Source organism: Mirounga leonina, unplaced genomic scaffold, assembly GCF_011800145.1.
Source record: "Mirounga leonina isolate KUSES-001 unplaced genomic scaffold, KU_Mleo_1.0 Mir_169, whole genome shotgun sequence".
NCBI classification, from domain to species: Eukaryota; Metazoa; Chordata; class Mammalia; order Carnivora; family Phocidae; genus Mirounga; species Mirounga leonina.
This window is the reverse complement of record NW_023270431.1, coordinates 22,950,095-22,964,255: the sequence shown is the minus strand read 5'-3', so window position 1 is coordinate 22,964,255 and position 14,161 is coordinate 22,950,095. Positions and strand designations below refer to the sequence as shown.

Genomic DNA, 14,161 nt, shown 5'->3' with positions numbered 1-14,161 from the left:
CTTATGATCTATATAGTATATCCACATTTAATGTTCACATGTATTAAATCAGAAAGCTGAAGTATAGACGCTAAGGAACTTGCTGAGTTCACTCAACTAAAGTCATGAAAATGCAACTTTAACCAGAAGCTCGGGTTCCAAAACACAAGGAATCACTTTATCATAGTGCCTCAGCCAGTAACTGAACCCTCAGATCTATTCTAATTTAGGAAGGGATACTAGAAGAAATTATATAGACTCACAAGGAAAATGTTTAATATATAGCACTTACGTGTAAGAAAAAGGACTTCAAAGGGTGGCTCTGAATCCTTGCATGGAGAAAGTAGATGTTGAACTAGATGAGCAGTCTGGTTAAATAAGAACCAGGGAAAAAAATTTCACAAGATTTCTTATAATCTATAATATTTGACATTAAAAGATATGTTCTTTTTCATTCTCTTTATGCCTTTTAACTGATAAGTGCTAGCTTTCAATTAAGGCAAGGACAGTGCTTTTAAATTATTTTCTGTGTTCCAAAATTTTAAACATAATTCTTCACAAATGAAAAAATCTATAAATATCAAAGTAAGAAAAGACAGATGACAAAAGTGGAGTTATGAGAAAAGAAAGTAAACATCAGCATAATTGGCATTTGTTCACCATTTTGTTTAAACCATCCCTCCCAAAAACCTTTATAATTTGTCCCAGTTTGGAGGAATATAATTTTTCAAGGTGCTTGCTTCTCCTACTTTGTCTTTTCTGGATGCTCACTTCTGTACAATTCACTAATCATAATTTTTCTACTATGATATGAGCTGAAAAATAAAATGGGATGAAATTAAGACTAAATTTTACTACTTAAAGAGTTGATAGAAGGTTTACTGAGGACAAAGGAAATGTAATTAAACAAAATCAGATTTTGCGAATTTTCCTGCGCATTGCAATTATACAGTTTTTAAAAACACAGTGCTTAAATATACATAGCTCTTTTTCATTTTAAAACATGAATCCACATACATTTCTGATTTATTCCTCAGGAGAGACTTAACAAAATGCTCTTCGCAGACATCAAGGAAAAACTGAATAAAAGGAGAGCAATTTGGCAGCAACCACAAAAATCATAAAAAGGTATATTTTCCCCAAATTAATCTAAATATTAAATGCTACTTCAGACAACTATTCTAAGTCGTGTTCTCTTTTAGCCTTTGCTTGATCAGATACTGCTGCATAGCCATAAGCTATCCAAAAGCAATTAGGAAAAGAGATTATTTATAATGAAATATAATCTATCTTTACCTCAAAAAATTTCCCCGTTATTACTTTATCTAAGAACTCATGCAACACTATTTATCGAATAACTGTTTTGCACCAGCCATTATATTTAGATACCAGATATAGGTTGAGACTCTAGTGAACTATCAACTCATGACCCCTGGTTTATAAAACCAGGGCTGTAACCATTATCAGCAAAAGGAAGTGGTAAAGTTAATAATTATTCATTGTTTGAGCTTCTGGAAGAAAACTTTTATAAATCTGAGAAGTTATCTTTACACACTTCTTAATGTGTAATAATAACTTCAAGCATTATTATCGTTATTATTCTCCGTAATTATATAATAATCATGATACCTCATTTCTAACTCTCCAGAGAGAGGAGGGAAAAAAATCCCGTGGGAAGATGATGAGAGAGATTAGACAAAATGGTCTTGATAAATTTTCTATTGTAATTTTAAACAAAGCCCTAGACACCATCTGACTAATTGCAGATATTTCTGGAAAGCTTGAAGGTCTCCAAATAATTAGATTGGGAAGAGGGAGGAAATCAGTCAGGAAGCTGATACCTCCCTGGACACTGCTACAGACTGGCAAGTGCCTACAGGAGGGGCAGTGTTGGCGAGTCAGTACGAGCTCTTTAAGAAGAAACACAGTTTTGAAGAACATAAGAACTCCAGAACCAGACTGAAAGAATTTGAATCCCAATCCTGCCACTTGTTTGCTTCTAGGACAGCTAATGTAACCTCTCAGTATTGATCTCAGATGCAATGGTGTGTCTGTCCAATTGGGGAAAACATTTTGGCCGTGAGAAGCGTTCAAGCTAAGCTTCACAGAGAGAAGAAAGAGGAAACTTGAAATCAAATTTAAAATGTATTTGTTATAAGCCGAGCAAACAACAGTGCACTAACCAAAATGCTCTGTCATTCTTCATCAGTCACTGTTACATTCAAATTCCTTTGCTAAAGAACAAAATGTGTCCAGAGGAATAGTAAATCTTTATTTGCTTCATTAAGTCTGCTGAAAACAAAACAAAATCAAAGTTGATAAAGGGATCCTACAAAGATAGGGCTATCATCATTATTCTCATCCAACAAAACATTCTGTTACGGTAAAAAAAAAGTTGATAGAAATGCTTTTTAAGTGTAAGTGAGAGATAATGATAAATATCCACATTGGCAGGAGGCAGGATGTTTTAGCTACAAGATCTAAAGGGGAGAAAAAAGTTCTTCCTTCCCAACAGTCTTCATTTCTTTATTTAAAAGACTGAATTTCTTGCATAGACCCAATTCTTCCTATTAAAAATATTGATGCTGGCTTTTATAACAGCCACAGCTGAGTGATACAGAATTCTGGCTTTTATACTCAATAGTTTCAATACATACCATTATAGCCTATATTCTAGAGTCTTTGTACATTTCAACATAGGTGTATTTGCTTCCAAGAACTGACATAACAAACTACCGCAACTCAGAAATTTATTCTCTCACAGTGCTGGAGGCTAGAAGTCCAAAATCACAGTTCGACAGGGCCGCTCCCTTTGCGGACTCTGGGGGAAATTCTTTCCTTACCTCCTCCTAGCTTCAGGTGGTGGCTAAAAATCTTTGGCACCCCGCGGCTGGAAGGTGTATCACTCCAATCTCCGCCTCTGTCGTCTCATGGCTTTCTCCCTTCCATGTGTGGCTGTGTGCCTCCACATCTCCCTCTCTAATAAGTCATTGGACTTTGGCCCACTCTAACCCCGGATAACCTCATCTTAACTTGATTACATCTTCAGAGACCTTATTACCACATAAGGACACATTCAAGGCACCTGGGCTTAGGATTTGAGCATATCTTTCAGGAGACCCAATTTAACCTTTAACAATATGTTAAATGCAACTCTGGATTCTCCGAACCTAGAAGGCAGGAAGAGATGAGGGAAATGGCTATTAGAGCAATAGCTATCTATTCAATTTAAAAAATGTAATCATGAGGTTACAAGGAAGGAAATATTTCTATATGGTCATGCAGAACAAGAACAGACATGCAATGCTGTGAATGCTGACATCCTACATATAAAAAAGGTAAAGAGGAGTATATATATCCAGGTCAAGCAGCAATGCCCCAGCAGATTATGAAATATTATACCTAGACTCTGGAAATAAGGGTAGGGGATAATACTGGGGAGCAGGAAAGAGGCCTGTCATGACCATCTCACAGAAAAGGAAACTGAGGAACAGAGAGGTTACATTAGCTGTCCTAGAAGCAAACAAGTGGCAGGATTGGGATTCAAATTCTTTCAGTCTGGTTCTGGAGTTCTTATGTTCTTCAAAACTGTGTTTCTTCTTAAAGAGCTCGTTCAAAGGAAATTCTTCTAGTTCTACATAGCAATACAGTATCAGCTATTCCTTGTAAGCTAATACACCCAAGTGCCTTTCCCTGAGCATCTAATCACCCAGGAAAACTTCGCATAAGTTATGGTCACTGAAGTTCAATATTTCTGTTCCTGGATATTTCTCAACCTCTTCATACCAGGGACATAACTGATGAATACCTTCAGATCATGTAACTATCTGGACACAATTCTACTCTAGATAAGCCAACTTATTTGTATTTCTTCCAAAGGTCCACAATCCATGGACCACTGTGCTTTGACCAAGCTATCCAATTCCCTTATAAGGATTCATCACTCTTTTTCTCCCAACCATGTTGACTAACTCCTGCTTAAATTCCTAGTTACATCTAAAGTGTTACTCCCACATATATTCATTTCCTGACCCCTTCCCCAACACACAAGACTGAGTGCACTTCTCCTCTCTTATGACTGTTTGGGACCAATAGCAGTGGGCATTCTTATCAACCAAACATTAATTCACATCTTCCTTCTTCTTAACAGAATCTGAAAATTAACCATCTTCACTCATAAATACAGGTACTCAGAGGAAACTAACCTACCTCCAGCATGAGGGATGAACTTGGCTTCCTTCAAGCCTTTGTTAAAATTTCAGGGTATCATCCAGCTATTCCCAAACACAAATTTCAGTAGTTTAGGACAACCACAGTTTGTTGTTGATCATGATTATGTGGGTTGGCTAGTCTAATCTTCTTGTCTGTGCCAGCTCAGCTGGAGCTGGATAGTCTAGAATGATCTCAGTTGGATGGCCTTCAGCCTCAGCTGGGACTTTAGCTAAAATGGTTTAGAAAGCTGAAAGCTCTAGCTCCACTTGGACTCTCATCCTCCAGCAGGCAAAACTAGGCTTTTACACTTGGTGGTAGAGGGTTCCCTAGCAACAAGAGAGGGCAAACACCATTGCATAAGCATTTTCAAGCCTTTGCTTTGTTTATAATTTTTAATGCCTGTTAGCCAAAGCAAATCACATGACTAACCCTATATTTAAGACACAGGGAGAGAGAGTCTACTTCTCGGGCACCAAAGTTGCACTGCAAAGAGGTGAGTGTATAGGAATGAGAAGAACAACAACATACTTCATCAATAAGAACTACAGTGATCACTCTATTTAAAATTGTGGCTTAGCGCCATCCTGATCCCCTTTGATATGCTCTACTTTTCCTTGTTTCCATAGTGTATGTCACATCCCAACACACCTTGATATTTACTTGTTAGGTCTATTGTTTATTGTTCTTTCTCCTATAAAATATATGTTCCTAAGATAGAAATCTTTGTTCACTAATTAGTCCACACAGGAGAGTTCCTGACACTTAACAGGGCTTAATAAATATTATCTGAATGAATGAGTGAAAGGACCATCAACAGTCTGAGGCCAATGGGAGTCTCATATTCAGCCAGAGGAAGTATCTCAAAGGGAATGCAGATAGAAAAATCCCCAGCAATGGGGAGAGTCTAGCTTGGAATGATTCCCCAAAGAATCCATTAAACTATTCTGAGAAACAAATTTCCATCTGAAAACATGTAAACAAACACACAAAACAACAGCAATCGTAACCTGAAAATCTGGCACCAATTCATGACAGCATTAGTCAAATTATAACTTCCCTGCCTCTTTAGAGTGAGAAGCATAAATCAGTGGAAAAGAGAAGAGGCCAACCAAATCCTCTCCGACTAAACCATTAGTCAATGGCTAACCTACAACAGAACTGAGCTGAGCTAAGGGAAGTAGCTGGAACTCAGATGAAGTACAAAGTTTCAATTATCACACAAAATGAATGAGAACAGTAAATTGCTGACCAGAAAATTTTGATTGTCCATCAGAGATAGAGAAGTCACGGAACTATTCCAAAATTTTATCCAGGGGAAGGGAAAATACTTAAAAGAACAGTGTGTGGAGGGTGAAATAAAAGTGCTTTATGATTACATCACATAAGCCATACTTGTCAAACATAATGTTTACATTGCCTTTCCCTTAGTGAGAGATACAGTTGCAAAATGACTAACTTTTTTGTCATTGGAATCCCTTCTACATGGAGGAAAGGGATGCTTATCAGAGATAGGAAAGAAGAGAGCTAACATCTATTGAATATATTCAAGGGAATAGAAGCAATCCAAGAATTATTTCATAAAATCTTTCCCAAAAGCTATAAGCTAAGTATTATTATCATCATTTTATATGTGAGGAAATCGAAGCACAGAAAAACTAATGCGTAGTTCAGACAGGAAGTGGCAGAGCTTGATTTAAAACTGGGTTTTTGCTGACCCTAAATGCCATACTCTTCTGTTATAAGCCACAGCCTTCCACACTGAAGCAGATTCAAATATAAATCCTCTACTCAATTAGTATATAATCTTGCAATATCATAAGACCCTGGGGAGTATCCATAAATCACTACCATACAAGGTCCTAAGTATTTTAGGAGAGGCACTGGGAAGTCAGAAGAGGAAGAAATTACTTCCAGCTGAGGATCAGGGAAAACTTCTCAGAGGAAATGGAATTTTAATTTCGCCTCATAATTATTGACAGGGTGAATGCTCTGGTTGGTTTTCCTTCCCTTCTTTCCTATCTTTGAGAATATTGAGTCATATTTACTTTTTTTTTTCAAGTGTTTAAATAATCAACTGAACTAAAAGTAACTTAGACCCTCTCTCTTCTTTTTTCCTTCCTAAATTTATCTTCTTTTCTTTCACCAAACAAAATCTAAGTGAAAAGAATAGAGGGTAGACTCCACCCACCACGTATATATATGACATATTCACTCTTAAAGCAGTTTTATTTCCCACTTGCTATTGAAATGATCTAAAAATGAGTATAAGTACCTAAATCATTATAAATTTTATTAATTAATGTTTACATATATTTTGACAATTATAATTATTATTTCTAGCATTTTCCTGATTCTAAATTTTTAAGTTGTTTATAATGTTAAATTGGCAATATTAATTATATCCTTTCAAGCTAGAGGAAAGAGCAAACATGTAATAAACATCACTGTACATATCATAAACTATGATACTCTAAGTCCAAATGTCAAAAAGGTATAGTTAAACATGAAAATTGAAGTGATTGAAAATTACAGAACACTTTATTTTGCCTAAAAATACATATTTAAAAACATAAATACAATAATCATATACTCTAACTTTATAAATTAATGTATACAGATAATGGTGCAAATTTATGTCACACTATAAATGGCTGTTTGTATCTTGTATAGCTTTTCATTAACCATGAATTTCAGAGTCCACTATGGGATAACAGGCCAAATCTGTTCGATGTGAATTGATCAACCATAGAATCCAAAATTCTGTTTAACCAAACCTAATTCTCCTGAAGAGACTAATACATCTGGGTCTTAAATTGAAATCAAACTTAGCAATGAGAATCAGATGAGTCCAACAATTTAACTTTGCCTAATTTGGACACAGTCACAAAATGTGATTTATGAATTACATAAATGAAGATTTACCTCTTCAACCAGATTAATAATTAAATACAAAGAAATAAGGAAAACATTTGATACTATGTACCAGACCCTTTATATTATCATTTTATTAAAAGAGTGGGAGAGCTGGACTTTGAACACACATAGTCTTGGGGCACCTGGGTGGCTCAGTCAGTGAAGCGTCTGCCTTCAGCTCAGCACCCACAGGGTGCTGGGATCGAACCCCATGCTGTGCTTCCTGCTCAGTGGGGAGTCTACTTCTCCCTCTCCCTCTGCCCCTCCACTGCTTGTACACTCACACTCTCTGTCAAATAAATAAAAAAACCTTTAAAAAAAATGAATGCACATAGTCCATTCCCAGAGCCACTCACTGAGCCACTAGACTATGGGCCTCATACTAGGGGAGAGCTAAACTTTTGTACCAATAAAAAATTATTGATTCCACAGTATTGCAAGACTTTGAAATTGCTATTTTACTATGTGTAACACAGTTTGAAATGTACAGAAAGTGACAGAAGAGTTTGAACCAAGGGTACTGTTTTACCTTGGATCTTTTTGAAAACTCTAATACATATTTAAGAGCACTTGAAAAAGAAAAAAAAAAAAAGCTCTTCTAATAGTTCAACTTTAAACATATTGCCTTAATCCATCTAGTAATGAAACCAGTCTTCCCCCCAATTTCCTTTTTCTTTTTTTTTTTTTTCACAATTAGCAATATAAGACTGAAATGCATGTGATGCCCAAGGTTTACAAAAACACATCACCCCACTGTACCAAACAGCTCCAACTTCAGCAAAGGCTGACCTTCAAGTCTTGTCAGTATCCCATTCATGGTTCACGGTGACTTCCTCTCTCCTTCTCTGCCACCACTTCTAGAGGTTCATCTTTTACCTAGTAGGGTACCCACAAAGAGCCCTTGGGTTGCACACGCCACAGGGACAGCTCAATAAAGTCGTCGTCCTGGTTGTGTACTGGTTGTAGAATGGCAAGCACTGAGCTGGAGTGGTAGTTGCTGTCACTTTCTGCTTGATTTAACTCATCAACACCCAGCGTTGGACACCTCTAAGAGACCCCAAATGCATTGCCATCATTGTCCCCCAAATGGACTTTTGTAGTAATTTCTCTTGATGCAGATCCAGGAATAAAATTGCTGGGCCAGGGCGCCTGGGTGGCTCAGTTGGTTAAGCGACTGCCTTCGGCTCAGGTCATGATCCTGGAGTCCCAGGATCGAGTCCCACATCGGGCTCCCCGCTCAGCGGGGGTCTGCTTCTCCCTCTGACCCTCTTCCCTCTCGTGCTCTCTGTCTCTCATTCTCTCTCTCTCAAATAAATAAAATCTTAAAAAAAAAAAAATTGCTGGGCCATAGTTTATATGTTATATAACTTGGCCAATAACTACCTAGACTAACTTCCCAGAACAGCTGCATCATTCCTGCCAAAAATGCATGAAAATTCTTACTGGCTATCATTATTCTGAGAGTGGTTGTCCCTAACTTAAGATCTATACTTAGGGATTTTCCCTTTATAAATTTCCTCAATTTAGCAATATTTGTATCTTGCAGCTTTCACACTATTTTTGTCTTCTTTCCCTGTCTCCCACCTCCAACACAGTGTTGAAGTTATTTAGAATTTATTTATCTCAATCTGCACTTTTAAAAAATAATCATAATATCCTCTGGTTTTTTGGCCACCATTCTTCATGTACCTCTTATAGCACCCTGGTGCTTTTAGATGTCGTCTTATTTCAGTATCCTCCAAGAGCTTTTCAAAGTGGGTCTCCATATGGTAATTATTCTCAGGTCTGATAGGATATAAAGCCCTTGGTTCTACCATGTGATTATGGTGTTAAGAAGGCTGATATAAATCTAAATATTTTTTTCCTTGGTAGCTTCCATTCTCCTTGGAAGCATTTTTGATTTGCCTTTCTTTGATAGAATACATCTAGGTGATAATAATAGCTAATACTAAAATAGTGATTATGAACAAGGCACTATTCTAAAGGCTTTACATATATTAACTCTTTTACTCCTCACTGTATTTTTTACTATCCTCATCTTATTGATTGGTAAACTGAGGTACTGAAAGTTTCACTTTATGTAGTATTTCAAATAAAAGGTAAGTTGTCTTTTTTTAAACTCTGCGATATTAATATTCTTTATTTCTTCAAATATATCTTTCCTTTGTCCCCCACCATGACCATCACCACCTTTTTTCTGAGATTATTATTAGCTGGGTATTAGCACTTTAATTTTTATTTATTTATTTCTATTCTCCAAATCTCTTAATTTATTGTTAAATTTTCTTTTTTTTTTTTTTTTTTTCAGTTACCTTCTAAGAGTGTTCAATCTGATCTTCCAGCAAATGAATTATTTCTTCAGCTGAACCCTTTGGATTATTTATCCTATTTCTTCTGTTTTTTATTTCAACTATTATAATTTTCATGTTTACTGTGTCCACTTGGTTCTTTTTTATGACTTCTCCCACATTTAATTAACACCTTCCTTATCACTGAGTATTTCAGTTAAACTTATTTTAAATTCTTAGTCCATCTGTTCCAAGAATTCTGTTTCATATGCTATTAGTTTATCTCCTTTCTTTTATGGGTTGTTTTTGCCAATATCTACATTTTTTCTTTTCTGAGCTCATGATATTGTCTGATAATATGAATTAGGGAATGGCCTAAGTTATATTCCTCCTGATGAATCTAAACCAAAGGGAAAGAGTAAGAATAAGTGGGGACCTCAACGTACCAAAGAACCTCTCTCAGTCACTTCTGTCTGCCGCCACTCCACTTGACAAATCTTTTGAATCATTTTTCAAGATGGCACAGTCTCCTTAAAATAAAACCCACCAGTCCTCCTATTTTTTAATTTATTTTTGTTTATTATGTTATGTTAATCCCAATTAAAAGCACCTAGGGAACAGAAGTAAGATCCTGGCAGCTGACGTCTGTTCCATTAGCCCCTCTGCAGCAGAACTTTTGCAGACCCTAATATCATGCCCTTGGCACTGCTAGGTCCAGGCTGTTGCTGTACATTTCTGTGCAGATGATGAGGCAATAACAGTCCCAAGTAATGTACAGAAGAACCAGACTCAAGAAAACTGAAAACCTCTAAACTCTTCCCACAGCTCAGGGGTTTCTCTTAGCTTTCACATCATTTCCAGATCCAGGCTTCTTTCTGCTTCTATAGTTTCTCCGGGAGTTTGGGGGAGGGAACAGCAGACTACGCTAATTCACTCTCTTCAGGAACCAAATGCCACATTTCTGATTTTTCTGCCTCTTCTATTTGGGAATGGGAGAGAAGAAAGAAAAACTCAGTCAATCTCATTTAGATTTAGACAAATGGCTGATCAGGCTTATTTCCAAACAGCAAAGCCCTTTTTGTGTTTCAGCCATTCAGGTTTCCTACAATCTAATCAGCCAGAATCACCTTTCCAGCTACCACACGATATGCTTCAATAACCTTCAAGCCCCTCTTTTTCTGGTCATGGAATCTTCTGGAGCCTAGATGTTAATTAATATATACATAAAGTCCTTGAGTTAATATATATATAAAGTCCATGAACTTAAATCCAGAAATTCCCATTTTTCAAGTTATTTCGGGCCTTACTTTGGATCTGACATTTTCAACTGGTTCTTTAACTTCAATCCTCCATAGCTTATTCAATACACTACACAGTGCTCTGATATTTTAAAAATTAAACAAACAAACAAAAAAACTCACAAAATCTTCCAAATGCTTTAGATTGCTTCTGATAAGCACAAAAGGAAATTCTCGCATTTTAAATTTGTTTTGGAAAACTGCAAAAGTCTCACCACAACCTTGGCTATTACAAGCTGAAGTTCAGGATAATCTAAATTCAGAATTTCTTCCTTCAAAACATTCTTACTGTTAATGAATTACGCAGGTATTGTACCTTCTGTGCCTTTCTGTTCAAAAGGAGAAAAGTTGTTTTTTTTTCATTTGGAGCAGAGTCTGTGATTACGGACCAACTAATTAACTTGTCTGATATGGAAGGGATGATATAATTTTCACTTCTAGCTTTTCTCTTCCATATGGACAGGGTTGCCGCTCATAAACACTGCGACTGCTGTTGGGCAAAAGCTTGTTCTAAGAACTTGCTTTAAGCTCATTTCTATACCTACCATTAAGCTCCCTTAGCAACAGAGAAAATTTTTAAAAGCCAGCCAAACTAAGTTACCAAGTTAAATTTCCACATATTCTTATTTATGAAAGGCAGGATTTTCCTCTAGCGATCTTCTGAACTTCCTTCCAGCCTTAAATATTTTTTATTATGTTAATCACCATACATTACATCATTAGTTTTTGATGTAGTGTTCCATGATTCATTGTTTGCGTATAACACCCGGTGCTCCATGCAGTACGTGCCCTCTTTAATACCCATCACCAGGCTAAGCCATCCCCCCACCCCCCCCAGAACCATTGGTTTGTTTCTCAGAGTCCATAGTCTCTCATGGTTCGTCTCCCCCTCTGATTTTCCCCCTTCATTCTTCCCTTCCTGCTATCTTCTTCTTCTTTTTTTTTTAAACATATAATGTATTATTTGTTTCAGAGGTACAGCCTTAAATATTTTAATAGACTATCACTGTTACTTAATAAAGTAAACCATGAGATGGGAAAGATACTGCAGCTGGTCATGACAAAACCATAGGAGAAAATAAGCCTTCAAAAAAATTCCAACTTCCGGGACATCTGGTGGCTCAGTCGGTTAAGCATCTGCCTCGGCTCAGGTCGTGATCCCAAAGTCCTGGGATCGGGTCCCACATCAGGCTCCCTGTTCAGCAGGAAGCCTGCTTCTCCCAATGCTGCTCCCTCTGCTTGTGCTCTCTCTCTCTGACAAATAAATAAAAATATAAAAAAAAAAAAAATTCCAACTTCCTTAGGAGAGTATGGGGGCGGGAGGTTCTTACTCTGCCATTTTAGTTAGAAGTTTATTTCTCTCTCACAAAAGGACAATTCCTGTTGTTTTACTGATTAGATATTACTCTTTGTCAAAGTACAGAATCAAATGAAAACTAAAACTACTTAGCTACTTGGTTAAAAAAATAAAAATAAACACCGTAGCAAAAAAACATTTAAACATTTTGCAAAGAAAAAGAAAAAGCCAGCAGCACGCTTCTCATTGATCCAAAAGAAATTTGTCTGAGCCAGATATGGATAGACACATATACTTCATCTAAAAAAAATATTGGCAATTACATTAATATTGATATAAATAATAAATTGCCTTCCAAAGAGGAAAGCATAGACTACAAAAAAGACATCTGTGGTATATATCTCAAGAACTCAAAATTTAGATCCAGGACATAAGGGATGTTGGTTGATTTATAAAATGCCTTACTGCCTTGGGTTCGAGTGCCAGTAAGTATTTTAGATCATCAATACCATCATCCTTAATATATGCTTCTTAGAACATTTAAATAGCTGATGCAGTATTTCATTTATGACCATCCCGAGTAGGGTTTCTTTATGCAGTCTACAGACTCGGAGAGGGGAAGAAGACTGGTCAAATGATTAAATGCACCCTGGAAATTGGCAGTATTTCTGACCCTGCCTCAACCTGTAGTGTGACCTTGAGGATCTGCCATGAAATCTCAGGACCTAGAATGTACCTTAAAGATGTCTAATCTGGCCCCTCCAGGGGCATGTGCTCTCCTCTGGTAATAGTTCTAAGGCTTTGCTCATACCTTCTATATCACACTTGGCAGATAATAACCCACATTATTAAGTCTTACAATACGTCAAGCACTGTTCTGAATGCTTTGCGTGAATCAGCACATCCAATGCTCAACATAGGCCAATGAGGAAGGTACCATTTCTGTTCTCATTTTTCAAGATGAGGAGGTTGATTTCTAAATGTTTTAAGTTACTTTTCCAAATTTACACCGAAACTTAAAAGCCTGCACTTTAACATTTGAACTCTACGTTGGGTCATTTTGAACTCTAACAATTAAGCTCCTTGAGGGCATAGACGTTGTTTACATTTGAAATATTTTTCAGCACTTAACACACTTTGGGGTAGGCATACAAAAATACTGGTTAATGAATTCATTCTATGGAAGGTGAATGCACTTGATATTCTCTGCCCCACCAGATCTTTCTACCATTTTCCACTCTGCTCTGGGCCCCTAGGAGGCTGACTTCCATAGCCTGTTTCACCCAGGCACCTTTCCCCTCTGGCTTCTGCTTAGGTCTGGACAGTGGAGAAGGCAGTGGAGACTGAAAGGTGGGAGGAGAGAGATCCTATTCTCCCCAGCTCCATCACTTTGGCGCAGGAGATTGTCAGTGACTGTGTTGCTCAATAGAAAGCCACCGAGTCTGCCAGGCAGGGCAGCTAAGGCCCCAGTCACTGCTCTTTGTGGGTCTCAGTAGCTACTCCCTCCCCTGGCCCTTCAGATAATGCAGCCCCACTTAGCCCAAAGGTGAATCTTCATCCTTTTTTGATTTCCCTTAACCTTTCTCACAACTTTACAATGAGGACCTTTGTTAAATTCCTTTTAATTACTCTGTTTGTGCATGCCATCTGTTTCTGCCAGGCACCTGACTGATAAATAAAAATAAAGCTTAGAAAAATTAAGCAATTTGCCAATGAATGCCATTTATATCTCTCTAAGCAGATAGTGACATTATTGAGCACTTCCTATATGATGGGCACTATTCTAAATGCTAACAGCCACTTGGCAATAGAGTTTAGGATGTTCTTTAAGAAATATATCCCATTCTTTGTTCATATATTGCTTGTTTTCATCATAACTGGTGTGAACTTTGGCAAGTCATTTAATTGTCTGTACCTCACCTGCTCATCTTTAGAAGAGAGATAATGATACCTACTTCACAGATTTGTTACCAAGTACCTGGCACATGGTGAGTACTCAGTCAATTCCTATTAGAATCTGGTGCTCTGAACTTGAAGTCACTGCCATTTTCCAAAGAATTTGAGCCTTTTGGAAACAAAAGAACAAATAAAACAGTATCATTCAATCTACTTTCAATTTCATTCAGACTTTCCAGTGTTAGACTGACTTGTCTACAGTGCATATTGCTTAGATG

The 14,161-nt window shown here is 37.1% G+C and overlaps 1 long non-coding RNA gene across 2 annotated transcripts in view; it reads right to left on the bottom strand.

The window, feature by feature from the left end:
- LOC118017398 overlaps positions 1 to 14,161 on the bottom strand; it is a 230,794-nt gene that overhangs the window by 24,393 nt on the left and 192,240 nt on the right. For both annotated transcript variants that reach the window (XR_004681140.1, XR_004681139.1), the window contains 2 exons: positions 2,163 to 14,052; positions 272 to 347 (listed from right to left, as the gene is read on the bottom strand). This is a non-coding gene — a long non-coding RNA (uncharacterized LOC118017398). The remainder of the gene's footprint in view (positions 1 to 271; positions 348 to 2,162; positions 14,053 to 14,161) is intronic.